Source organism: Corythoichthys intestinalis, chromosome 13 (genome assembly GCF_030265065.1).
Source record: "Corythoichthys intestinalis isolate RoL2023-P3 chromosome 13, ASM3026506v1, whole genome shotgun sequence".
NCBI lineage: Eukaryota > Metazoa > Chordata > Actinopteri > Syngnathiformes > Syngnathidae > Corythoichthys > Corythoichthys intestinalis.
Genome location: NC_080407.1, coordinates 44,936,123 through 44,962,015, shown reverse-complemented (window position 1 = coordinate 44,962,015; position 25,893 = coordinate 44,936,123).

Genomic DNA, 25,893 nt, shown 5'->3' with positions numbered 1-25,893 from the left:
TCTTCAGGGGTACCTTTTGATATCGTTGCAGGTGGGTGATGGAGAGGTCAGCAAAGTCGCCCACGGTCTCCCTGGGCGATCCGTGAACTCTCATTAGATCGCCCCGAATGCTCCCCCTTCTGGATTTTCACCCCCACATACTCGCACACACATTCTCTTTTGGGTCGGTGCTCTTCTTTTTCCAACACTAATGTGGATGTCCAGCCGTCTGTGAAGGACAACGGAACCTTTTGGCTGAGACAAATGGCTCTGGAACTCGCCCACGCACACACAGTGGTCCACCCTCCGGGGTAACAAGGGAAGCCTTGAGTATAGTATTCCATCAGGAGTCAGCCAACTGGGCCGCTGGTCTAATCCCTAGCAGCGTGGTCGCAATGCCGATGTCCAATTAGGACCCTAAAAAAAAAATTCTTCCTGAACGTTGGTATTTATGAGGTGCCTGCCTGGCCCTGCGTGACCTGTGAACACTTGTCGTAACAATGCAGCCATAAAAGCGAGACCGCGCCGTGGAACACAGTGGGATTACGAGATCTCCAAAGAACCTTAACGTAGACAATATGAGTTTTTTTCCCGATTCAAACAGTTCCCAAGTGATTAAGGAACTTCTTCTGTTGGAATCGTAAACGACCAATTATGTATTCAGCGCAAAGGTGTAGGTTTGCATAGGGAAGGAAGGGACGTAACACTACCAACTTTTCAGGATGCTCAAATTGTGTCCACAAACTTTTATGCAACCTTATTTGCATTATATAACTAGAAACTGCAATATCTGGAGAAATTACTCTGGGTCTTTGCTATGTGGAGATACAGATCTGAGCCCCGCCTAGGTTTGTTCGGGGACATTTCAGGGACAATATCAGGTCACTTCCTGTTGATTTAGGGACATTGGGGGACACGTCCTGGGCATAACATGTCGCTTCCTGTTGATTTGGGGACATTTCGGGTACATGTCCAGGTCATATCAGGTCATTTGAGGTCATTTGGGGGGCGTGGCCTGGTCATATCAGGTCATTTGGGGAAATATGGGGGGCGTGTCCTGGTCATATCAGGTCATTTGGGCGCATTTGGGGAGCGTGTCCTGGTCATATCAGGTCATTTGGGGACATTTGGGGGACACGTCCTATTGATATCTGGTCATTTTCTGTTGATTTGAGGACATTTGTTTTTTTGCCATTGAAAATGAATGGGAAATTTGGACGTCCATCGCCGTCAATTGCATCGACTTATATTTGCGTCAATGGAATCAACAAACATGGAGGTCAGTGGCAATAAACAAAATAAATGCCATTGAAAATGAATGGAAAATTTGGACGTACACGGCCGTCAATGGCATCGACATCCATATCAATAGAATTGATATACGTGGGTGTTAATGGCGTCAATGCAATGTAAATTGGATTCGAAATTCCAATGGAAGTGAATGGGAAATTTGAACAAACGTTGCATCCCATTAAAAATGAATGGGAAAGTTTTTGGCAAATTTCCGGGGAACTGTAAATTTTTTCCAAATTCTGTATACAGCTTTTATGCCCCCACCGTCCTGGAATTTTTGATGTCCAAATTATGTGATTTGGTCAAAAATTGCAGGACTAGATACATTTGGAAAAAAAATGTTTTTCCAAAAATTAAAGTTTACGGGCGAACGGAAAATTTTTCGGTGCCGTTTGGAAAAATTCCCTGCCTTGCGTGAAAATTCCTTATCTCATCGACTCATCGACTTCATTATCTATTGACGTGACACTTTTTTGCGTAACGCCTTACCACAGGGGGCCGAGCTTCATAGTAGTAGCCAAAGACTGCACACGCTCATGTCGGATTTCAGCTTAGCATCATAGTTGGCAATATTTACGTGAAATAAATGCTGCCTGCATTTTGCCTTTAACCAAGCATCGAGACTGTTTTACGTCCATATCTATAAAGAATTCAGGGATTTAAGCATTTATTTACAAGAATTGTTGCCAGAAAAGCTCTGTTTACGCCAGGCGGCCGCTAGCCTCATTCGCTAACAGAGTAGCATTGTACTTCGACAATATACGTAAAATAAACGCTAACTGCATGGTTTTATTTGCTTTTAACCAAGAATCCAGACTGTTTTATGTCCATATCTATAAAGTATTCAGGGATTTAAGCATTTATTCACAAGAATTTTCGCCAGAAAAGCTCTATTTACGCCAGGCGGCAGCTAGCCTCATTCGCTAACAGAGTAGCATAGTACTTTGACAATATACGTAAAACGCTAAATGCACGGTTTCTTTGCTTTTAACCAAGAATCGAGACTGTTTTACGTCCACATCTGTAAAGAACGCGACTCCACCCGGTTCTTTAAGGAGCCCAGTTTCCGGATGTAAAGTGGGTGTGGTTGGGCAATGGGAGGGTCAAACAGAAATGCAAGATGATGCACAGAACTGTAATATAGTGTTAAAATATCTTTGCTAGCCAACGCTCCCCGGTTGTCTGGAGGGACCCACAATAAAATTTCAATTTGCACCTCCCCCCACCCCCTGCACACCCACGATACAATTATCTTTAAACTGTCCATTTGGGGGGCCCGTCTTGACTCATCGCACCGGGGCCATGTTCACGTTTGTCCCGCCACTGCCCCAAATTTTTATGAATGAAAAAATAAAATATCTGCGCAACTTTACAGAGTTGTATGTTTTTTTTCGCTCTTCGCTGTGCATTTTTGGCTGGTACGACTTACACTTGGTTGTGACTTATAGTTCGAAAAATACGGTCATCAAAGCAACACTTGGTAACTTTTCAGTTTTGGTCGATTTTAGCGACGCCGGTGGACAAAAGCAGTAGTGTTTTGCCTTAAGGAAGACTGTGTTGGTTGAATGGGGAAAGGGGGAAGTGACGTATGCCGTAGAGCTGTCAGCACATTTGCAGGTTTTTTTTTTTGTGTGGCAGGATTCCTGCCACCCTCCTCAAAGTTAATTAGCGCCGGTGAAAGCGATACAGACACCCTTAAGATATAAATGAGGTGTCATTCAACTAGCTGTCAGTCGACATTTCATTACAAATGTTATGAAAATATTTCATAAAGGTTGAAAAGCTGCCTAGTGCTCCTTTGAAAATCAACTTCAGAGTGTTATTGGCAGAAATGTCACATATATATACAGAACTACAAATGCGAAATTGAACCTAAATCAACAAATAGCGATCTGGAATTGACCCTAAATAATCAGGAAGTGACCTAAAAATGCCCTAAAATCAACAGAAATTGACCCTATAACTGACAAAAATTGACAGAAAGTCAACCAAAATCAATAGGATATGAAAATGGCATTTTTTTCCCCCAATTTCTAACTGATCTGTCGCTGCGAATGGCACCGAAACAATATTATTCACGACCAGCCCTCCCTAATGATCGTTACCGCCGTCGCTCTCGAGAGGTTTTCGCCGAGCTAAACGAAGGCGAACTGGAGCGCCGCACGGTTGCGCCGCATCCACAATTAGACATTTCATTAGCATCCATTAACATTTGATTTTATTGTGTACAAGGGAGCAACAGGAGGAGAGGTGAGGCCAGATGGTGCTTTTTACCATTGACCCGTGAATACACGGGCACCACCAAGTGGAAAACCATTAAAGTTGGAAACTGACTTGGTTATCAGTCTTCGTTTTTATTGTTATTATTGCAACCATTAGCATCCAGTCATTTGGTTTCGCTAGCTCCCGCTCTAATATACTCTCTGCCCGAACCTGAGCAAAATGACAAAACTGAACTAGAAACTGCAATTTCGAGAGGAATTACGATGGGGCTATGCTGTGGTAGATACAGATCTATCAGGTCACCACCTGTTGATTTGGGGACATTTCGGGGACACGTCCTGTTGATTTAGGCACACCGTTATTTTTTTCGCCCTTGAAAATGAATGTGAAATTTAGACGTACATTGCCATCAATGGCATTACATATACGTCAATAGAATCCAAGTACTTTGGCACCAATAGAATCGACATACATGGCCGCCAATGGCATGGACGTGCATAGCTCTCATTTGCATCTGTGTACATGGGCGTAAACACAATGTAAAAGCCATTGGAAATGAATGGGAAATTTGGACGTACATGGCCGTCAATGGTATGGACGTTCATGGCTGTCAATGACATTGACTTACTTGGGTGCCAGTTGAATGTCAATGGGCTGTAATGGTAAATGGTGAAAAATAACAAGAACTTATGTTTTCCGGTCATTAAAAAATGAATGGGAAATTTAGATGTACCAGTTTTTGGCGAATTTTGGTGGAACCGTAGGTTTTTGCCAAATTCTGTATACAACTTTTAGGACCCCTACAGTCCTGGATTTTTTTTTTTGTAAATTAAATGTTTCGGTCAAAAATTGTAGGACAAGTAGCATTTTGAATTTTTTTATTTAGGGACATTTCGGGGACACGTCCTGTTGATTTTGGGCATTTAGGTTTTTTCGCCATTGAAAATGAATGGGAAATTTGGACGTACATTGCCATCAATGGCATTGATTTACATACACGTCAATGGTGTCCAACTACATTTGCATCAATAGAATTGACATACATGGTCGTCAATGGCATCCTATTAGAAATGAATGGGACAGCTTTTGGCGAATGTTGGTGGAACCGTAGGTTTTTGCCAAATTCTGTATACAACTTTTATGCTTTTTACAGTCCTGGAAATGTTTTTTATTTGTAAACTATGTGATTTGGTCAAAAATTGTAAGACCAGTAGCATTTTGAATTTTTTGATTTGGGGACATTTCAGGGACACGTCCTGTTGATTTGGGCACACAGGTTTTTTCGCCGTTGAAAATGAATGGGAAATTTGGACGTACATTGCCATCAATGGCATTGATTTACATACATGTCAATGATGTCCAACTACATTTGCATCAATAGAATTGACATACATGGTCGTCAACGGCATCTGTGTACTTGGCCGTCAATACTAAGTAAATGCCATTGGGAAGTAATGGGAAATTTGGACGTACATTGCCATCAACGGCATTGACTTACATATATGTCAATCAAATCCAAGTACTTTGGCACCAAGAGAATAGACATACGTGGCCGTCAAGGCATGGACGTGCATAGGCCTCATTGGCATCTGTGTACATGGGCGTCAATGCAATGTAAAAGCCGTTGGAAATGAATGGGAAATTTGGACGTACATGGCCGTCAATAGCATGGATGTTCATGGCTGTCAAGGACATTGGCTTACTTGGGTGCCAGTTGAATGTCAATGGTAAATTGTGATAAATAACAAGAACTTATGTTTTCCTGCCATAAAAAAATGAATGGGAAATTTAGATGTACATGAGCGTCATTGGCATCCCATTAGAAATGAATGGGACAGTTTTTGGTGAATTTTGGTGGAACCATAGGTTTTTGCCAAATTCTGTACACCACTTTTAGATGTGTAAATTGGTCAAAGTGATTTGGTCAAAAATTGCAGGACAAGTAGCGTTTTGAATTTTTTGATTCCGGGACATTTCGGAGAAATGTCCTGTTGATTTGGGCACACAGTTTTTTTCGCCATTGAAAATGAATGGGAAGTTTGGACTGACTTTGCCATCAGTGGCATTGACTTACATACACGTCAATGGAATCAGAGTACATTGGCATCAATAGAATGTGCATACATGGCCGTCAATGGCATGGACGTGTATAGCCCTCATTGACATCTGTGTACATGGGCATCAATGCAAAGTAAAAGCAATTGAAAATGAATGGGAAATTTGGACGTACATGGCCGTCAATGGTATCGACTTACATATGCGTCAATGGAGTCCAAGTGCATTGGCATCAATAGAATTGACACACATGGCTGTCAATGGCATCTGTGTACTTGGGCGTCAATGCTAAGTAAATGCCATTGGAAATGAATGGGAAATTTGGACTTACATGGCTGTCAATGGCATCCCATTAGAAAGGAATGGGACAGTTTTTGCCAAATTCTGTATAGCTTTTATGCCCCTTACCGTCCTGGAATTGTTGATGTGTAAATTATGTGATTTGGTCAAAAATTGTAGGACATGTAGCGTTTAATAATTTTGTTTTTTTTTCATTTTTCAAAAAACCCGCGTTTACGGGCGAAGGGAAAATTTTGGGGGTAATTCGAAAAATTCCCTGCGTCTCGTGAAAATTCCAGTGATTTAAACTGTGGCGGTAGGTCAAACATTAAAAAAAAAAAAAGGAATTTTACTATATGGGCCTTTGCCTTGCAAATAATATATATTAATTAGAAACGGCAATTTCTGTAGAAATGACTCTGGGTCTTTGCTGTGTGGAGATACAGGTCTTAGCCCCGCCCAGGTTGGTTTGGGGACATTTTGGGGACAATACCAGGTCACTTCCTGTTGATTTGGGGACATTTTGGGACACGTCCTTATCATATCAGGTCATTTGGGGACATTTGGGGGGCGTGTTCTAGTGATACTAGATCATTTGGGGGCATTTGGGGGGCGTGTCGTAGTCATATCAGGTCATTTAGGGATATTTGGGGGCGTGTCCTAGTCATATCAGGTCATTTGGGGACATTTGGGGGGCGTGTCCCAATCATATCAGATCATTTGGGTACATTTGGGGGGCGTGTCCCAGTCAAATCAGGTCATTTGGGAACATTTGTGGGACACGTCTTATTGATATCTGGCCACTTTCTGTTGATTTGAGGACATTTGTTTTTTTTGCCATTGAAAATGAATGGCAAATTTGGACGTCCATGGCCGACAATGGACTTACATATATGTCAATGGAGTCCAAGTACATTGGCATCAATAGAATTGACATACATGACTGTCAATGGTATCAATGCAAAGTAAATTCCATTGGAAGTGAATAGGAAATTTGAGCTTTGCATCCCATTAAAAATGAATGGGAAAGTTTTTGGCAAATGTTTGGGGAACATTTTTTCCCCAAATTCTTAATACAACTTTTATGCCTGGAATTCTTCATGTCCAAATTATGTGATTCGGTCAAAAATTGTAGGACTAGATAAGTTTTGAAAATTGTTTTTTGTTTCGAAAAATCAGTGAAAAATCAGCGTTTACGGGCGAACGGAAAATGTTTCTGGGTCGTTCAAAAAATTCCCTGCGTCGCGTGAAAATTCCGGTCGTTTCGATATTGCAACAGTGCCACTCGGCCAAACAGTTTAGGCTGAAGAAATCCCATTCAAAAAAAAAAAAAAAAACACTATCTGGGTCTTTTTGCAAAGACCCAGATAATCATTTGCTTCTTCCCTCAGTTGTTGAGCGTCACCTGCGTTTAAACGGAGCTCCACTGATGTCCGGCGGCCGTTTTCGGGGGTATCGCTGACACTTTGAAGGCTCTCAGCTGGAGAATCTATTAAAAGCCGCCATCATTACAACGGTAAACGCTGACATTTCAGGCAGCCTGTTATTTTGACTGACTGTCTATTAGAGGGTGTAATGCGCCGCGCAAATGTATACTTCAAGCCTCAGCGCCTCAGCAATGGACAGGGGAGAGCGGGAAGATCAATCTGCGGCTCTTTATTTAGCAAGGTCACCCGGGGACGTGTTGCAGGTTTGGACACAGGAGCTCTATTAGGAGGCCGCCTTACGCAATATCTCTGTTGTTTATGGAACGGAGGACTTGTAAATCCATTCTTATTGTTTTATCCGGCCCCCGAGTTCCGCCGTTATGATTTACGGCGTCCTGAACGTAACCGCGAGAGCCCGGCTACAAATTGCCACAGACTTTGCTGGATATCGCGACCTTCAATGAGTAGAGGTGAAGGGATTACCAACAAACCAATAGTGAATTAACTTTCCCAATGGAAGTAAATGGAGATGCAACAATATGTAGGCAAGGTGAATTCATCGGCTACCAGGCTGTGAAAGACAAACTGTTTAAACTAGACTAAAAAACTGAAAAGAATTCTATTGCCATTGAAGGCGCTACATGACTTAACAGTAATTCGGTTTACGTTTCATATTTTAAAAGTTTTTTTATTTACATAATTACTAACTGTATTTGTATTAGCATCACGCGAATAAAAATCCATCTGGTAGTTAGTCCCCCTCCAATCTAGGGGGCAGTAGAGGTAAAGTGCCAATACCAACAACCGAAATTACGGGAAAGAAGACAAAACAAAACATGCAGAAGAAGCTATCGTTGATCACGACTAGGAAAGTTATGGCGAATGTAGCAAAATATCAAATGCAATATTACTAACACTTTTTGAAGTGTATCATTTTCAGAGGTGGGTAGAGTAGCCAAAAATTTGACTCAAGAGTAGCGTTACTTCTCAATAGTATTACAAAAGTAAAAGTAGTCATCTTCCCATGGGCTCACTACCTGTGGGAGGGGCCAAAAAGCAATTTGTTGAAAAGAATACTGATTAATGAGTAACATTGTGAGTAACTGCTTACAATGTCGGATTTTTATAAAAATCGTAGTGTACATTTTTTCATCCATATGAACTGTTATACTGCACTATAACCTACCACATGACAGTTTTAGGACCGAAACAATAAACAAAAATCATCAAATTAGAACTGAAAAAAAAAAAAGACACATTTCCCGTCCAAAGAGCAAACATGCCCTCTAGTGGAGAAAAAACATTTTTACCTCTGAATGGTATAATGACATCTTACAATATCTCATTGGTTAAACCGGTAGAGCAAGTATCGGAATCTCTGGCAGAAAAAAAAAAAAAGTCAATACCTTTCTTTAGAAACGTCTCTACATACAGAATTTTCAGGTTAAGACATGCCTCAACGGGAAAATATTGCCCCATTACGAAAGAAATTTCAGGATACGAAAGGCAAAAATATAGCATGGCAGGTACTCGCAGCTCAGAGTTTACTGAACGTAACAAACACTGGAATGAAAAAGTATCTTAACCTTTTGGAATTTTCCACATTTTTGCATAAAATCACCATCGAATGTGATCTGGTCTTTGTCAAAATTACACAGATTAAAAAACAGTGTCTGCTTGAACTAAAATCACGCGCTGCTTTCAAGTCGTCAAACAAGGAAAAAGTTTCCAAAACTGGGAAATACATTACCACCAAATACATGGGATGGATCGTCCAGGTTTTAGGCACAAAAATTAAAGGAAATACAGGTAGTCCCCGGGTCTACTCGACTTACTTGATTTCGACTTTACGATGCTGGAGTCTCATCTGCCATTTTGTCTCCAGTCTTTTTTTTTTTTTTCTTTTAACCTAATTGTACAGTGGTATGAAAACTATAAACAAACAATTCAACACCCGATTGGAAGTCTATCATTGTTAATAGCACTGAAAGAGTTAAATTGACCAGTAATGCTAACAATGTTGAACCATGTTTTTATTGGAGTACTGGCCTTTTATTTTTGCACCTTTTTTTTCTAACAGCAAATGACCTGAAATGCCTTAAAATGACAGTGTAATGAAAAAGTATCTGAACCTTTTGGAATTTCTCACATTTCTGCATGAAATCACCATCAAATGTGATCTGTGTCAAAATCACACAGATGAAAAAAGTGTCTGCTTTAACTAAAACCACCCAAACATTTATAGGTTTTTATATTTTAATGAGCATCCAAACAATGACAGAAGGGGGAAGGAAGTGAACACTCTCCCTAAGGAAACTTAAAGAGCAATTGAAAACAATTTTTACCAAACAATTTAAGTCAGGTGTGTACCCAATCACTGATGAGTGGTTTAAAGCAGCCCTGCCCACTATAAAACACACACCTGGTAAGAAATGTCTTGATGAGAAGCATTGTCTGATGTGCATCATGGCTCAGTCAAAAGAGCTGTCTGAAAACCTGCGATCAAGGATTGTTGATTTATATAAAGCTGAGAAATGATACAAAACCATCTCTAAAAGTCTGGATGTTCATCAATCGACAGTCAGAGAAGTTGTCTCCTAATGGAGAGAGTTTGGCACTGTTGCTTCTCTCCTATAGATGACGCCAAGAGTTCAGCGCAGAATACTCAGAGAGGTAAAAAAGAACCCTAGCGTGTCTGCTAAAGACTTACAGAAATCACTGGCACAGTCCAAAATCTATGTGCACACATCAACTATATACAAAACTATGGCAAACAATGGTGTTCATGGGAGGACTCCATGGAGAAACCACTATACTTGTAGCTGCTCTGCCATTGGGTATTGCCTAGCATCCAATTGACTAAGAGGGACCTCTACTGTATGTGTATGTGTGTATCGTAACGTCCTCTTCATTCGCCCCTCGTGATCCAACAGCTTTGCATGAGTGTACAGTATTAACTTATATTATTTTTTACTCTATTCTTGTTTTTTTGCCATTATGCACAACTCTGATTTTATGTTTATTGTGTAATAATCTAATCGTAACATGTATTTGTTACATGTTTTGATGCATTTTTGTTGGCATTATAAAACATTTGGAACAGATTAGGGAACAAATCTTATTTTTCTAAAACAAAAAAGTTACCAAGGCTACCTGACTTGAACAGTTACCTCAATTGATCCTGACAAATATACCGAACCGTGACTTGTGTTTACCGTTACACACTTAATATTTACCGATTATCCTTTGCCATTTCTGATAACAGCCCTCAATGTTCATTCGCTCCTCTAATGCTAACGTCTAGCGATGTCAACAAAGCTAAAGATGAGTTCAACGAGTGCCCTGTAAAGAGTTAAAGTGGATATGATAGGGTAAAAAAAAAAGTCTTAAATAGCATTATTATGTGAAGTAGAATCATATTTTGAGACGATTCGACTATATACAACAATTTGGCAAAGCGCAGATGACGAGAAATTAGTCTGCCGTTTAGCCACGCCTGCCATTATAGGGCTCTAGCGTCCCCAATAGGAGGATATCGGCAAGGTCATGGTTTCATCTGATTTACAATTCAGCCCATTTAGGGGGAATTATTCAGAACGAGGAAAATGCGACGAAGAGAGCTGCAAAATGTCATTGTTTCAGTCTCTCTACTCCAATATTTTTACAGGATATTCTTTTTATCCAAGTATTTTTTTCCCCCCCAATTGCTAAATCAATAGTATGGTCATGACAATTAACAGTCTATCAAAAATGCATTTATTCAGTACGACATGGCAAAATTACTCCATAATGGTAAAAACTGTCCATTTCATGCACCTCCCAACTTATATTTTATGCCACCATGATTATTCCAGCTTTTGTCATTTCCCTGCCCCGCTAATGGAGAGCTTAAACAAACCAGGAGGCGTGACAACTAGCCGACATGCTAACCCGAACTGAGTGGTATTTCTAAGTCTTTTTCTCGGCTTTCGAAGTAAAAAATCACAAAAAACTACGCAGGATCATGTCACACGGCGGCGGAGTTGTCGACTGTTTTCGCCGATCGGCAACCCGACCAGCGGCAGGCGAATTACAGCTTGTCGTTCTCTTCTGTGGGCAGGAGAGCCCGAGAAGCAGCTGGACAATGATGTCGGAGGAGCGCGTAGCTGCCACATGGTCAACACGAATATGGCGTAAAATAATGCTGTACTCCACGGCGTAGACGTAAACAGTGAAAGTACAGTTGTTAGAACATCGGGCACACCAAGAGGGCAATAAGCAGAGTATAGCGCTCTCTCGGCTTATTGCACATGACGTCACATTCGCATTCGTCCTAAACCCGAGACCCGGAACTAACTCATTTTCATTCATTCAAAAATTGAATATACAAAACGATCGCTTCCACACACATCTAAGCGGTCCATTTCATTCAGGAGCATAAAACACGTGAAATATGAAATAAACGTTCTTTTTGGTGTCATACGCACTTTAAGGTCTGATGCGAACGCTTCTTCTAGTCTTCTCTGCATTCAATGTGACACGTTAGTGTTTTAATCAAGGTCTGGGCACTCTTGTTAATTGCTTTCCATTTCAATGCAACACCTTCACTTCTCGGAGTGTGCGTTAAGAAGTCATTTAGTGGGGGGAAAAAAAGGCCTTCATTTGTACGTGTTCATGGTCCTGCTTCGGCTAATCATGAAACTATTATAGTGTCATTGATTCGCTTTCTAACTCCAAATGTGGAGTGGAAATCCTTTTGGACAGAGATTTTTTTTGGGGTGTGCTTTTAAAGCATCTTGGACATAATTTGAGGTCCAAATTGGTCATTTGAGCAATAGTTTGTGTTTTGTGAGTTACAGGAAATCCATTGGGAACCTCATAAATATTGAGAATCATGCTTATGCTCACATTTGATTCATAATTAATTCAATCATAATTAAATAATTATATTTTAAGCACCTTTTTTTTTTTTTTTTAAATGGAAAAATGATGCAATCAATAAATCCTCCTAAAATGAACGAATGTTTACAAAAAATTTACATTAGATTATTTTCTATCTTCATGAATACTTTCCAAATGACTATATTGTAAATAACACTCTTTCTCCACAGATGCTGAATTCCATTAACTACTACGTGGTGACTTTGCTGAGCATTTATCACACCATACCAATTGAGTGAATCAAACTGAAATAGGAGCACTTTTATCTGAAGTTGTTGCATTTTTGCCATTTTTTTTTTTTTTTTTTTAAAAGCGAAAACGAAAAGTGAGATTTGTTATGCGGCAAAATGTATATTGGCATGTGGCATTTTTTTTGCCATGTGGCAAAATTGATTTTTCCATGTGGCATTTTTTTTGCCAAGTGGCAAAATGTATTTTGGCATGTGGCATTTTGTTTGCATGTGGAAAAATGTATTTTGCCATGTGGCTTTTTTTTTTTTTTCTTTCTTTGGAATGTGGCAAAATGGATTTTGGCATGTGGCATTTTTTTTTGGGGGGGGGGGGGGTATTTGGCTGTTTTTGGTGTTTTTCCATGTGGCATTTTTTTTGCCAATTGGCAAAATGTATTTTGGCATGTGGGATTTTTTTGCCATGTGGCATTTTTTTGGCATGTGGCAAAATGGATTTTGGCATGCGGCATTTTTTGGGGTATTTGGCTTTTTTTGGTATGTGGCAAAATTGATTTTGCCATGTGGCATTTTTTGCCGTGTGGCTAAATGAATTTTGGCATGTGGCATTTTTTTCCCCATGTGGCATTTTTTTTTTTTTTTTTGCCGTATGGCAAAATGGATTTTGCGATGTGGTATTTTATTTTGTATGTGGTGAATTATATTTTGGCGTGTGGCATTTTTTATTTGCCATGTGGCAAAATGTATTTTGGCATGTGGCATTTTTTCTTTCTCATGTGGCATTTCTTTTGACAAGTGGCATTTTTTTTGGTATGTGACAAAATTAATTTTAGCATGTGGCATTTTTTGGGTACATAGCAAAATTGATTTTGCCATGTGGAATTTTTTTGCCATTTGGCAAAATGTATTTTGGCATATGGCATTTTTATTTGCCATGTGGCATTTCTTTTGCCAAGTGGCTTTTTTTTTTTTTGGGTATGTTGCCAAATGAATTCTGACATGTGGCATTTTTTGGTATGTGGAAAAACTGATTTTCCCATGTGGCATTTTTTTTGCCATATTGCAAAATGGATGTTAGGATGTTTTTTTTTTTTTTTGGTATGTGGCTAAATGAATTTTGGCATGTGGCATTTTTTGGTATGTGGCAAAATTGTTTTTGCCATGTGACTTTTTTTGCCATGTGGCAAAATCCATTTCCAAAATGTATTTTGGCACGTGGCATTTTTTCCTTGCCATGTGGCATTTTTTTGCTACGTGGCAAAATTGATTTTGGCATGTGGACTTTATTTTTTGTATCCGCCCACTGACTGACTTGGGTGCCAGTTGAATGTCAATGTGCTGTAATGGTAAGTGTATATTCAAAAAACACAGCCACATGTTTTTCTGCCATTTAATATGGATGGTAAATTTGGACATGCATGTGGCAAAATCAATTTTGCAACATACCAAATACCACTTTTTGTTGTCGGCCCTGCTGGTTTTTTTTCCAGGCCAATGAGGCCTTCTATTTTTAAACCTCTACATCAGCAAACGCAGTAAGTGCCCCTCATTACCATTGCGGTTTAGGTGCGGCTCTAATTAAAGATCATGCGGGTCATTGTAATACATAAGCAACAATTGATAATTAGGAGCCTTTCAATACAGCGAGCAAATGAATTCTTGTCGGCCCGTAATGTGCGGGTTCACAGGTTGTTCCGTCACAATGGCCTCTTCCTGTGTGAAGCATGTGGATGAAGTACTCTTTGCGCAGGTGATTAACTCCCAAGATGTGCTAATTACATGCAAATGAAGTTGCAGATTCTGGTGACAGAAAATGTGTATTCCGGAGGACAAAAATGTCACAGAATAAAACGGGGAAAATGATCTTTTCTTTTTTTTTAGTGCCGTTGACAGGGGATAGACGTCCAATGCATTTGGACTGGAAGGGTTGTCTTGTCACTTGTAATTGTACTTGTCATTTTGGACCAAATCAACAATTTCAATGGGCTTTAATTGACACAAAACAAAAATGTCGGTGAGCTTTTCGCCTCTTTTCTATTCTTGACTATGCTAGCTATCATATGACATCCAACATGCCTCCTATCATGCATGCCAGTGCTACAGATGTAAATAACAATCAAAATTAATGTTCTGTGCTAATTATTTCTTCAGTTACTGTTCCAGTTGTTTCATTAATTGCTAGTTATGGTATTTGGTAACACTTTATTTCACAGTGGCACCATAATACTGTCATTAGAACATCATAATTATGACATGACACTGTCATGAGCACTACTGAATGCTTACAACAGATGTCATTTAGGGCTATTCGGCAAATCACCTCCCTTTTGAATGGATGTAAAAGATCCAAGCTGTACATAAATGGAGTTGGTGACATAATTTTCCCAGATCACACTTAATGACATCTGTTATAAGCATTCAGTAATGTCCATGATAGTGTCACGTCACAATTAGAATGGTCTTATGGCAGTCTAATGGTGCCACTGTCAAATAAAGTGTTACCAAAGACCAGAACTAGCAATTAATGAAACAACTAGAACACTAACTGAAGAAATAATTAGCACAGATCATGAACGTCTTATAACGCCGCTATCAAATAAAGTGTCACCTATTAACCCGAATAAATCAAGAAATAAGCCGCACTGGACCGTAAGCAGCAGCATTTATAATAAAAGAAAAACGTAGTGACTTATGGTCCGAAAATTACGCTAGTAAAAAATTTAGTAATTTGCCTTCAAAGTGGCCAACATTCACCAGTCACTTTTGGGGAAAATCGAAGCTTTTAATGGGCTATAATTTGCACAAAACACAATTGCATAGGACCGTCAGAAAACAATAAGCTCTTTGAATAAGGATACAGAAACATTCTGTATATTCTACCTTACTATAAATAGCATTACAAACTAGTCACAACTTGATTTACCATTACCAGCAGTTCTCACATTTATCAGGGAAAAATCTTCAGGAAAACAAAAGGCCAACCGACAGAGAAAAGCTTTTTATAGCAGACAAGAGACAAAATGTACCTTACGCAACTCTCCAATAGACGTCAATAAAAACACGCTTTATGGCCGAGGTAATGCATTTATTTGCATTTTTCCACATCCCTGAAAGGGCTTTAATTGTATCTCCAGGCATGCAGCACTTCATTTGGTATTTAGCGCGCCACGTATGTAGCAAATATACCCACTTCACTTTGCACTATCGCACAAAAGCCTACTCAGGCGCTGGCGCTTGTGTGTTTTCCTCCTCCCACACAAGTCGCAAATACAGCCGCCTATCATTGAGTGCTCCGGGAAGGAGAGGACTTTTATTATTTCGTCTCCATTTCGGCACTTTTCTCCAGGTGGGGAAAAAAAACAACAGCTCAACGGTCGCGCTCGTCCTCTTTGGGTGGCGGCTGAGCTGGGATCTTCTGTGTCATTCACAAATTAATTATCCGAAAGTGAAGTGGAGTTCCGCTTGGAAACGTGCTAGCCGGTCCCTTCTGTGGTTAAGCCTCAACCTGTTCTGGAGGAGCGAAGAGGGTATTTCAAGTGGTTTTGGCAGGGTTTCGACAGAGCCATTGTTGCGGATCTGGCTGGCGTTTTTGCAGCAGGGCTGTATGGTCATAAATCACAGCCACACATGTTTTTCGGCCATTTAGTATGAATAGAAATATTGGACGTTCATAGCCGTCTATGGCATAGCCTTACTTGGGCGGCAGTTGAATGTCGATGTGCTGTAATGGTAATGTACAGTCAAAAACCACAGCCATACATGTTTTTCTGCCATTCAAAATGAATGGAAAATTAGGACGTGCATAGCAGTTAATGTAATGGACGTGCCAAATGCCATATACAAGGGGGGAAAAAAAAAAAAAGCGACATAACAAAATCCAATTCGCCACATACCAAAAAAAAAAGCCACATGGCAAAAAAATGCTACATGGCAACATCCATTTTGCCACATGGCAAACAAAAATGCCAATTCTTTTTTGCCACATATAATAATAATAATAAAAAAATGCCACATGGTAAAGAAAATGCCACATGGAAAATTTAATTTTGCCACATGGCAAAAAAATGACTCTTGGCAAAAAAATTCCACATGGCAAAATCAATTTTGCCACATGGCAAAAAAAAAGCCACATGGCAAAAAAAAAAGGTTCATGGCAAAATCCATTTTGTTACATGGCAAAAAAAGCCCCATGGATTTTTTTTTTTGCCACATACCAAAAACAAAATGCCAAATGGCAAAATCCATTTTGCCACATGGCAAAAAAAAAGCCACATGGCAAAAAAATGCTACATGGCAAAATCCATTTTGCCACTGCAAAAAAGTTCATGGCAAAATCCATTTTGCCACTTGGCAAAAAAAATGCCACATGGCAAAATCCATTTTGTCACTTGGCAAAAAAATGCCACATGGCAAAATCAATTTTGCTACATGGCAAAAAAAGCCACATTGAAATGTTTTATTGCCATGTGGCAAAATGGATTTTGCCACAAGGCTTTTTTTTTGTCATGTGGCAAAATGGATTTTGCCATGTGGCATTTTTTTTGCCAAGTGGCATTTTTTTTTTTTTTTTAGTACGTGGCAAAAAAAAAGTTTCAATGTGGCTTTTTTTGCCCAAAAAAAAGTTTCAATGTGGCTTTTTTTGCCACGTACTAAAAAAAAAAAAATGCCACTTGGCAAAAAAAATGCCACATGGCAAAATCCATTTTGCCACATGACAAAAAATAAGCCTTGTGGCAAAATCCATTTTGCCACATGGCAATAAAACATTTCAATGTGGCATTTTTTCACATACAAAAAAATGCCTCATGGCAAAAAAATGCCACGTGGCAAAATCAGTTTTGCCACATGGCAAAAAAATGCTACATGGCAAAAAAAAAATTCCACATGGAATTTATTTTTGCCACATACCAAAAAGAAATGCTACGTGGTGAAAAAAATGCCACATGGCAAAATTAATTTTGCCATATGGCAAAAAAATGCTACATGGCAAAAAAAAAAAAAAAAAAAAAATGCTACCTGGCAAAATCCATTTTGCCACATGGCAAAAAAAAAAAGCCACATGGACAAGTCCATTTTGGCACATGCCAAATACCTACCAAATACCTTTCAGTTCTCGTTGTCTCTCCATTTTTGGCTGACACGACCCGAGCTTGTCATTTCAGACGCCAGCGTACGGTATTGTTTACTAACGTGGAAACTTTTAAAATCAAGTGCACCCTATATACTATATGCGCGAACTGTAAATAAACAACTTTTAAAGTCGCATCCTTTCATTTCAAAGCATTTGCATTGTAAGGCATCCAATCCCTTTGACAAGGGAAGCACCATTAGGCTTAGCAAGGGCCTTCTTTTAGAAAGCATGGTCGGGATTAGAGCGCTTTCCAGAACCCCCCCCTTTTTTTCCCCCTTATCTGTGGTCGCAGCTGCATGGCACCGAATGGCGAGCGTTCCCCATCTGCCCATCTGTCACGCGCGCCTTTATTCGCCCGCTCATTCTCCAAAGACAACCTGACGTACACGGCGAACGTGCGACCGACATGCCCGCTCCAATGAGAGCCAAATTCCTGGAAGGAGCCGTGCAACCTGTTTTTTCTTTGGTTTATTTTGCCAACGAGCGCAAACCTCCTGCCCCCTGCTGGCGCGACGTCAATGAATTTAGGCGTTTTCAATTGGTTGGCTGGTCAGACGGAGAAACGAGCTTGCTTCGATGAATATTTACCTAATTTTTAAAATTTAGCCTATTTAGACGTATTTGATATGTTAGAAAACGTTCTGAAAGTGTGGTGCCCCCGGCCACTAGACGGCGCCCTAGGCAACCACCTAGCTCGCCTATGCCCTGTAACAGCATTATAATGTAAAAACGTAATACTGCACTTTTATTTTTTTGGGTGGTAGCAATACGTCTCCGTAGAAAAGAAACTAAAAAACTTTCAACTTTCCACAAAAATCCAAAGCTAATGGTTTAGTCGCAAGGCGTAAAAAGTCCAAATTCTGTCCTCGCATGAGCTCCTGAAAATAGAGAACCGAATCCAATACGCCGATGCCGTCTCAGCTGCATCGCAACCTTTGCGTCACATGCCCCTTTTGACAATTGTTTCATCAAAAAAGTCAAGTGATAAAAGCTCAAACGCGAAGGTGTCGAATTACAGCGTAAGCGTGACCTCGGCGAGCACGTCCCGCTTTCCATCTAATCCTGCCAGAGGACTTTCATTTACTGCCAAGAGTTGCTCACACCATTTTTTTTAAAGTACTTTTTTTTTTTTTTTTTTTTTTTTTTTTATGAGAGCGCAATTCCATTTCATTGGAAGCCGGTACAGTAAATCCTATTTGGCCAGCATCACATGCGGTCACATTAACATGACAAAAAGTGGGCGATTTTGCTCTCGCCCTGTATTATGTATGCCGTAGCAGCTGTCTGTCAGGGTAAAAATTTTGGATGAATAGGAAATTTATCAAATATAATTTCTTGACGCTAATCTAATTCTAATTAATAAACAATTTACTATATGTGGCGTTTCAGTGCCACATTGCTCGCTACAGGGGCTCGGCACCCTGGACAGCTATGCCCCTGGGAGGCGAACGTCATACCTGTGGGTGATTGAGGCAATTGATATAAAGGCACAATCCCATATAAAGAGGCAGGCAAGAGCTACCCGAGGGTGAGAGACTAGAGGAATTCCACAGCCTGGGAGTTGCCCCCGGAAGGCCGATGCAACGGCTGGAGAGAGCACTGAGTGGCACCCCAGAAAGGGCCGGCGCGATGACTGGAGGGTGTGGAGAGCGGCCCCCCAGAAGGAGGCGGTGCGACTGCCAGAGAGAGTAGCCCCCCCGGAAGAAGCCTGCGTGACGGTCTGAGAGAGCTACCCCTGGAAGGAGCCGGTGCGACGGCCGGAGATGTGGCCCCCCCTGATGGAACCAGTGCGACGGTCTGAGAGCGTGTCCCCTGTAAGGAGACGTTGCCACGGCCAGAGGGAGTGTCCCCCCCAGAAGGAGCCAGCGCGACAGCCGGAGATGGTGGCTCCCCTGAAGGAAGTTGCACGACGGCCTGCGAGACTGGCTAAAGAGAGCCCAGATGGGTCCCTTGAAAGAACCGGTGTGACGGCCTTAGAGAACAGCCCCCAGAAGGAGACAGCGAGACGGCCGGAGATAGTGGCCCCCTTGAAAGAACCGATATGACGGCCTGAGAGAGCGCCCCCAGGAAGGAGCCCGTGCAACAGCCAGAGATGGTGGCCCCCTTGAAGGAACTGGCATGACGGCCTGAGAGAACGGCCCCCAGAAGAAGCCAGCACGACAGCCAGAGATGGTGGCCCTCCTGAAGGAAGTGGCACGATGGCCTGAGAGACTGGCCGGCGCAACTGCTGGAGAGAGTGCAGAGCAGCACCCCGGAAGGGGCTGGCGTGACGGCTGGAGAGAACCCAGAGGGGTCCCTTGAGGGGACCGGTGTGACGGCCTGAGAGAGCAGCCCCCGAAGGAGCCGGCGCGACTGCCGGAGATGGTGGCCCCCTTAAAGAAACCGGCGTGACAGTCTGAGAGAGCGGCCCCTGAAAGGAGCCGACGCGACAAACGGAGAGCACAGAGAGCGGCCCCAGGAAGAAGCCACCTCTAGAGAGGAGAGTGCCCCGGTTTCCGTCTAAGGGAGGGGTTGTGTTCCCCAGGAAGAAGCCGCTGCGAGAGAGGAGAGCGACCCGGTTTCCGTCTAAAGGAGGGGTTGTGTGGCGTCCCAGAGCCTCACGACTCACCACAGAGGCTTGGCACCATGGACGGCTAAGCCCTCGGGAGGCGACCGTCACACCTCCAGGCGATTGCCTCGTCAGGTGTTGCCTTAGACAACAGTTTCGATACAAATGGTATTCGTGCACAAATTCGACTGTTGACTTGTGTAGTAATTGTCCATTAGCATACGGTATCTCCCTCTCCCCCTCTGCTGAACAATTCCCTCATGGGGTCCCGTTCATGATCATCGCACCCAGGCTCTTTTCACATTTGTTCCGCCACTGGGTACGCCACATCATTTTGCACAGGCCCTGAAAGCACAATAGCATTAAATGACTATTGTATTCAATATGATACTACTTTGTAATTCCCCGAGAATGTTAACAAAAGGCAACATATGTCTCTGATCGTTTATCACTTCATCCGTAAGGCTCAACCCTCTCCATCTCAGTGTGACATTCCTCGTCACTTATTAAAAAAACAGGCGCACAAACACGCAATCAAAAGTTGAGAAACTCCCGTCGAAGCAAGTTTACAATGATAACCTTCTGACGTGTGACAGTATTTACATAAAGGATTCAGGCTCGGTTGGAATATTAATTATTGATGGGAAGCGTAATGAATGATTTATAACCAAAGCCAATCAGAGACTAGCTTCTCCCAGCGCCACCTGAGGGATATTATACATTTATAACTCAAGGACATGCTGTCATTGTTATTTGGCCGAGCAACTTAGTGCAGCGTGACGCGTTCGTCTCGCACTTTGTTCTCAAAGACGCTCGCTATTGGCTGTTCAGCAGAAAAGTGAATAGAAATGAGCAACTCCACATGTCTCGCGCGGTCCCAGACGGGTTTACGTCAACGTTAAACGGTACGAGGGGGAGCGTGACGAAGCATCTGATCGCCGAGTGCGCGGTCCTGAGTATGAATATTGAAAGGAGGCTTGGAGTTAATCTGTTTCTCAAGTAATCTTAGGGATTATGAGTTTGGAAATGTTCATAATGGGGGAGATAATAGTTGAATAATTGCTGTTTAATGCCATGTCCTGTTCGTAGACGTATTCCATCACTTAAAAAAAAGAAACTCCTCATCTGAATTATATGTATATCCACCATTCCTGGGCACTGCCCTCCTGTATTTTAATGCATGCACTGCGCTATCCTACCCACACAACCATATCACAGTGCGGGGTAATGGCTGTCAGTTGGGAACCTGGTATTCACAGTAATGGTGTGGTAGGTGGGTCCCACACTTTTCTATAGTTAGGGCCTCTGCCCCTCCTTCCTGAGACCTACCTTGGGTGGGAGGAATTTGCCTGATTACAGGTTGGATGTTTTTTGGCCCCCAGGATCTGGTACCTCTACTTACCCAGCGAACCCGTCAACCACCAGCTATCCACATTGGCATCCACAATGCTCACCGCGACCACTCCACCTTCAGCCTGGGCAAATGTCAATAAACTTGGCATTTCCCCACTCTTGTGTCAGGATTCCTTCACTGGTTCCGTTATGGCGGGGCTACCAGGGCGGGGCCTCCACTTTGTCTGGACTGGGGGTAGAGGGGGTGGGGGCTCTGGTGCTGCACCACCCTGCGGCAGCCTCTCAGCATTCTCCTGCTTCTGCCTTCCCTCTCTTTTCGACCCAGAAGGCTTCCCCAGGCTCCGGAGCAGATCACCAGCTGGTGGGGTGGGGGGTTATCGGCCTATTGGGGTCTCGCGGTGCGCTTTCGGTTAGGGATCCGGGCGGGTGATAAGGGTCTGTGACGGCTGGTGGCACGTCCCTCATCCCTTCCCTGAGGGCCAGTTAATTGGGGCGCGGATGGTGTGGGGGACCTTCCTATCTCTTTTCTACCCAGACATCCTCCTTAGGGATGGCAGTGGGCTTTAGGCCTGTCCTGGTGGGGATCCTTTCCTGCCCCAGGCCTAGTGAGCCATTGGGGTCCCGTAGTGCACCGTGTCGGTTGGGGGCCTGGGTGGGGGATGGGTGTCTGGGAGGGTCGGTGGAATGTCCTCTCATTCCTTCCCTGAGGGCCAGTTAATAGCGGCGCGGATGGTCCAGGGGACCTTCCTATCTCTTTTCTACCCAGACATCCTACCTGGGGATGTGGTGGGGTTTTGGCCTGTCCTGGTGGGGATCCTTTCCTGCCCCGGGCCTAGTGAGACATCGGGGTCCCGCAGTGCACCGTGTCGGTTGGGGGTCCGGGTGGGGGATGGGTATCTGTGAGGGCCGAAGGCACATCCCCTCATCCCTTCCCTGAGAGCCAGTTAATAGGGGCGTGGATGGTCCGGGGGACCTTCCTATCTGTTTTTTACCCAGATATCCTCCCTGAGGTGGCAGTGGGGTATTATCCCCTCCTGGTGGGGATCCTTTCCTGCCCCGGGCCTAGTTGGACATTGGGATCCCGCTGTGCGCCGCGTCGGTTGGGGGTCCCAGTGGATTGTGGAGGTCTGCCAGGGGCAGGGGTGCGTCCCCTCGTCCCTTCCCTGAGGGCCAGTTAATAGGGGCGTGGATGGTCTGGCGGACCTTCCTGTCTCTTTTCAACCCAGAAAATCCTCCCTGGAGTGGTGGTGGGGGTATCGGACTCTCCTGGTGGGGATTCTTTCCTGCCCCGGGCCTAGTGGGACATCGGTTTCCCGCGGTGTGCCACGTCGGTTGGGGGTCCGGGCGGGCGTTGGCATGTCCCCTCATCCCTTTCCTGAGGGCTGGTTAATGGGGCGCGGATGGTCCGGGGGACCACCCTGGGTCAAGGGGGAATCGCTGTGGCCTCTTTGCCAGAGCTGTGGGAGGAGGGGTGGGCCGTGCTCGCTTCCACCGCTGTTTGGCTAGGGTGTTGCCGGGCCCCCGCACTTTTCTGCAGGACTATCACATGTCTGATTAGATTCATGCATGAATGGATGCAATCAGACACATTCAGTTAGAGAGCTTGTCAGTGCCAGGATTAGTGATCAGTTCATAAGTAGCTTGGGCATGTAATATGTCTATCATGTTGTTCTTTGTACTTCTCTTCTGTCTGCCTCTTTGCTTTCTGTCCCCCTATGACCCCTTCCTGCCCACTGATTTTTCCTAATAAAAAAAGAAAAAAAGAAAAAAAAAAAGGATTGGACGTACTAATATATCAACATCAAAGGCAGATAACGAGTTAAACAGGCAAAGCTGGTCTCACAATGGAAGATTCCTCCAATGCATATATCTAAAAAAAATGCACCAATTAAACCCTAACGATCATGTCAACAAGATATAATAAGAAAATACGGTGAAAATAAACGTTGCAATTGAAAGTGAGGCTGGCGGTACGGCTTTTTATCGCCTCCCATATATCCAACCCATTACGTATTTTTAATCTCTGTTCATTTCCTTGCCTTACCCTCCTTTTTTTAAGTGCAATTTTACTGCCCCTCTCAGGCACTCGGCATTTTCTCATGTCACAACAGCACAATAAAAATAAACCAGTCTTCTCATGCCTCTAACTACTGGTTTACAGGACTGAAAACTTCTCCAGGCTTAGTCAATAGTCCGCATTGTTTTATTAAAGTCCAAAAGTCCAAACAATAGGCGTCCATATTTCTCGCTCAGATCAACAAGGCCGCCGTGTTTTGTTTTATCATCCCGGGCGCTGATGTTTGGCCAAGTTCCAGAGCGGCGTTCCCGTGATGGACTGCCCGAACGGTCGCGCCCCGCCTCGTCCGTTCCGGCGGCGCTTTGGCTGCAATTAAACAGGGAAATGATGCGTGAAAGTGTTCAGAGGAGGAGGATTTGTGTTCGTCAAGTTGATGTAAAAACAAAGACATGTTCAGTGTGAAATTACCTCTTGAAAAAGTGGCTGTTGTGGCGTTGAAAACTGTTTACATGCTAGGAAAAATGAGCTCGAGTGTTTCAACCCGGTTCAGGCTGCAGAGTATGTGCTGTGGTAGTTAGTAAAAAAGGGGGAATTGATATTGAAAACGCCTTTTGACGGCAATAGACGTCCAATCCCTCTCAGCTCCCAGTTAAAATCGATATCATACCATGTAAATAACCCCCCTCCCCAAAAAATTATCCTTCAGTTATTTAATTCATTTAAAATAGTTCGTATACTAACTGTAATAAGAGGCCTGTCCGAAATGAATTTAATGAAAACATTTAAGATAAACTTAAATCATAATTTATACATGAAAAGGTTAAAAGTGATCAGTTTTGAAAATAAAACCTCAAAATGCATGTTTCGATTTGATAACTTGCAATTTAGCAGTTTTTAATTGCAGGAAATCCCAAAATTCCCATTTTACGCAATGCAACACGCCGTAATTAAATGCCCTGAATGACATCTGCTATTTATAGATATCGTATATCTAAACCTAGATGAATTAGGCGCGCTTTGACCCAACGGGTCCAAAAGTCGGAACTTGTCGGCCATTTTGCGTTGTGCCCTTAAGTGTCAATGAAGTAAACTCGCGGCACACTTCAAAATATAACATTTCTGTTAAAATCCAGTCACAATCGCAGCCACATTATTATGGTTTGTAATTGACCAAACAGTTAGTAAACGCCTCAAGAATTCAGCGAGTTAAAAGTAATTTAGTAGCTAAAATGACGTCCACTTACCATAGAAGTATTTGTCAATAGAAATCTAGCCTCATATGTAAATGATATCTCGGAAGCAAACAAACTCACTTGGAACATTCAAAATATGAAGCGAAATATGTGATATAACTTTATATTCAAGAAAAACTCCAGCACAATGGATCGTAATTCTGGTAAGGCAGCTTTTCCCACTCTTAATACCGTCTGAATCATCTCGAAAGCCTCATTATTTTTGGTATGTGCGCATGATGTCAAAGGTTAATTATTTTCAGCGACTAGCAACACATCCGTTTTTTCATTAAATATGAACGTAATGCGTCTTTTAAAACGTCAAGAATCGCACAGAATTCAGTCTCATCTCTCAATTTTAGTCAAAATTGTTCATCTACGACCTTTAAAGTTCTATTTTAAGTTTGTTTAAATTGCGAAGTTTTGTAAACAGTGTTTTTAATCAGTGACAGGTGTGCTTTTACTCTTGAAAACATGACAATTCGTCGTTTTAGTGTCGAAAAGATGGATTTTTGTATATTTTCTGCATGTTTGGTCTCGTAACCGCTGTATGAAGTAACAATTTTTCTCCCTTCGTAATTAGTGTTGTCTTTATTATTAAACTGTATGATTAGTAATTTGCATTGTGAATAGAAACGTGTGGCACTTTAAGAAAAACAAAACAAAACTGACTTTTGGCTTGAATGTAAAAATATGTAAAACCCTTGGAAATAATGTGCAAGTGGTAGTTTAATGACTGTTCAGGTTATCTGTTTAATATCTATAGTATAATACGCACTTTGTATACCAGTGATGGAAATTTCTGGGTACCTCACGCAGGGCTGGCAACAGACTTGCAGGGGCCCGGGGTCAAGAGACCATTATTGCCCCCCACCCCTGCCACTGGCTTGTCACAACAACACGCAGTACTTTTAACGCTCTGCAAGCAATGACAGTGTAAATTTTCAAATTATTTGAGATGGACAGTTAAATTTAACAGACTGTAATGAGATGTGACACAATATAAACAAACAATTTCCATTTATTATCCCATGTCGGCGAGAATACAATACAACTGAGAGTGCTATGCCTGCCTGCTAAGCAACATAAAAGTATAACTAAACATCCTGTGCCTGCCCCTTCCACATCCCTGGGGTTATCAAGCCCTCAAACAGTGATGCGCCTAGATTTTTTTGACAGCAAAGGCATTTATAACATCAGTGAAATAGTTTTTGAGCAAGCTCACGCTCAATGGAGAGAATGGCTAGG